Source organism: Cynoglossus semilaevis, unplaced genomic scaffold (genome assembly GCF_000523025.1).
Source record: "Cynoglossus semilaevis isolate Cse_v1.0 unplaced genomic scaffold, Cse_v1.0 scaffold1615, whole genome shotgun sequence".
NCBI classification, from domain to species: domain Eukaryota; kingdom Metazoa; phylum Chordata; class Actinopteri; order Pleuronectiformes; family Cynoglossidae; genus Cynoglossus; species Cynoglossus semilaevis.
This window is the reverse complement of record NW_007585135.1, coordinates 86422-89095: the sequence shown is the minus strand read 5'-3', so window position 1 is coordinate 89095 and position 2674 is coordinate 86422. Positions and strand designations below refer to the sequence as shown.

Genomic DNA, 2674 nt, shown 5'->3' with positions numbered 1-2674 from the left:
GCTGTGTACTATCTGCAGTCTCGTTTCATTTACGGTATTAATTTGTTCACATTCGGTGTAACGATTACCTACCGATCTGTGGATCCCTCAGGTCGAAGTTCATGAAACACTGACAGCCCATCTGCTCGTCTGTGGAAAACATGACGATGCTGCTGAAATCGAACCCTCTTGTTCTAATGGCAGATATTAAAGAAGTGACACAGAGCAAAAATTAAACACCAAAACATAAAACCCTTGACAGGAAACTGTCCAAACTACATTTAAACACTCATACAATAATAGGTCTCCTGGAACCGCCTATCTAGCTGTTTATTTAATTTAATTATTTCACAATTCAACCTTCCAGTGGACTCACCACCCGCAGGAACGTTTGGGGGGGTTGGTACGGTGCAATGTGATTTGGGTGGCGACTGCTGCCCCCATGACCCGTTAACGGATAAGCGGATGAAAATGGATGGATGGATGGATTTCACAATTCAACTATTTACACTGTGTATATATTCATATGTATTTATTTTACATACTTGTTCACATAACATCCTTATAATTATACTAGTTCTGCTTATATATATATACATATCATAGTTATAATGTGGTATACTTCACATCATACCAATTTAATTTAGAATAACAAGAGTATAACAAATATAATTACCTACTAATCTACCAACATCCACTGTTCAGATTTCCCATATTCATAAGACAGTGTGCTGCTACTCCTGCATTTTTATTGTTGTTTTGCTGCTGAACTCCCAAGGGATTCACAGAAGGTTCCATCTATCTGAACGCATGCATTTTCTTTTCACCCTCCGGTCTCGCAGTCCCACAGTCGACAGCTGATCCTGTCAAAATATTTTTGGTGTCCCCTGAGAAAAGCCTGTTAGGGAAGGTAGCATGGCAGCAATTCATGAGCGTAGGCTAGGGTCAACTGTGTCATGATTACACAGTTACTTGGTCCAATAACTGTCAGACAATTAATCACAATATTACAATTATTATGCTTTTATTGGTTTCACAACACAGTGATGTTCCATGATAACATAACCTTTAATGTCATAACATTGTTGCAGTATGCCAGTCTTCTCTTGTTTATTGCGTTTGTTGTTTGAGTTCACCTTCACGTTGGTTTTCTTTTCTGATGCTACTCAGGAAATGTTAGGGCCTTCATATCGCTAATTATGAGTGATATCCCTGGTGAAGACACAGCAGCAGACCGAGCTAAATAACATCAAAGGATACAGTCACAGTCGAAGAACCACACAGCTCCCATGTGTCCGTTTTAGGTAACGAGTCGTTCCACCTGTGTGGGGAGACATTGTTGAAGGTAAACATTAAAAGGCTTCAATGCAACCATGGCTTCACTTCACAAATTATTGGTTTGCTCTACATTACTGTGTCACCAATAACCTCAGGAAGAAATCCATGTTAATGAAAATAAATCAATTCTACTGGCCTCTGTTCCCTTTGCATGATTACAAATATGATTTTCATATCATACACTATAGAGCATATAGCCTTATGCTTGTAACACAATTGCAAGTCAAATCTGGCAGAGAATTACTCTGCTACTCGACTCTGCGAGTCGTGCTGCCATTTGTAGCTCCACTTAGACCAGGCATGCCCAAACTATTCCTCAAAGGGCCATGTGGCTGCAGGTTTTTGTTCCAACCAACCAAGAGCACATAGTTTCTGAAGACTGAGACCAGTTGATTAAACCTCTCAACTCAGGTGTGCTACTGCTTGATTGGAAGGTCTCCTCCGTTGTATTTAATCTGAGTGATGGACCGTCCGTGGTCCTGCAGTAGGATGGGCATCTGTACAGAAAAGCAGTATCATTTCATATTTTCAAAAAGGTGCATCAGCCCAGCTCAAACTCCCGTCAAAGGCCAATTTCTTATTTACCACGACAACTCTATGTTCATTATTTAGGACGAAAAACTAACTACGAATCATTGTAACTTCTGACAAAATCTAACGTTAGCTGCCGAGACACATATGATAGCGTGAATTGCACTAACGGTCTCGACCGAACGACTACCATTTTAAACAAAATACAACTGACAATTGTTTTCAAAAACCCACCATTTAAAACAATCACATGAAGCCACCGTGCCTGGCTTTTTGACTTGAACGCCCGCTGGAAGCACAAACGGCTAACACTCGTTAGCACACACCTCCTCCGGATCCGCAACCGGAAATAAGGACCGTACAACGTATTCTTATTTCCGTTATACAAACGTTTAAATATTAGCGCGCCCCCTACAGTTGACCGCTGACATTCACATTCCTTCTTTTTGAGTTGGCTTAATCTCTTTGAACCTTTTTTTTTGATAGAAAGAGCATGCTTTGACGACTGTAACAAAAAAATTGCTCATTGGTGAAAATCTACAAAAATAAATAATTTAAATACAAAATAATTTCATATATATATATATATATATATGACTGCCTTTAACACCTGTCAGCAAAAATGATTTATTGAAAATTTTAAAGCAGTTTCCTCGTGACACTCACTGTTGTTCGCTGTGACTAACTGTAAAAGGAATAGTTTCCTCGCCAGCAGGTTCTGATTCCCTACATATTTTGTCAATTGTAATATGTGATTATATGTTAGTTCCTTGCAGTGTAAACGTGAGTTGCATTGCCGCAAAAACATAAATCTCGTAAGTAGTAA

At 39.3% G+C, this 2674-nt stretch overlaps 1 long non-coding RNA gene across 4 annotated transcripts; it reads right to left on the bottom strand.

Annotated features, from left to right (window-relative positions):
* Nucleotides 1–52: 52 nt before the first annotated feature.
* LOC103398868 (uncharacterized) lies at nucleotides 53–2222 on the bottom strand. 4 transcript variants are annotated; one of them, XR_003049082.1, is made up of 4 exons: nucleotides 2083–2222; nucleotides 1562–1814; nucleotides 1240–1300; nucleotides 656–866 (listed from the first exon to the last, which is right to left on the bottom strand). It is a non-coding gene; the product is annotated as an uncharacterized LOC103398868 (long non-coding RNA). The 4 variants fall into 4 exon arrangements; XR_003049084.1 differs by having other exon boundaries at nucleotides 1674–1814; XR_003049083.1 differs by lacking the exons at nucleotides 1562–1814; nucleotides 2083–2222 and adding an exon at nucleotides 53–173 and having other exon boundaries at nucleotides 1240–1412.
* Nucleotides 2223–2674: the final 452 nt, after the last annotated feature.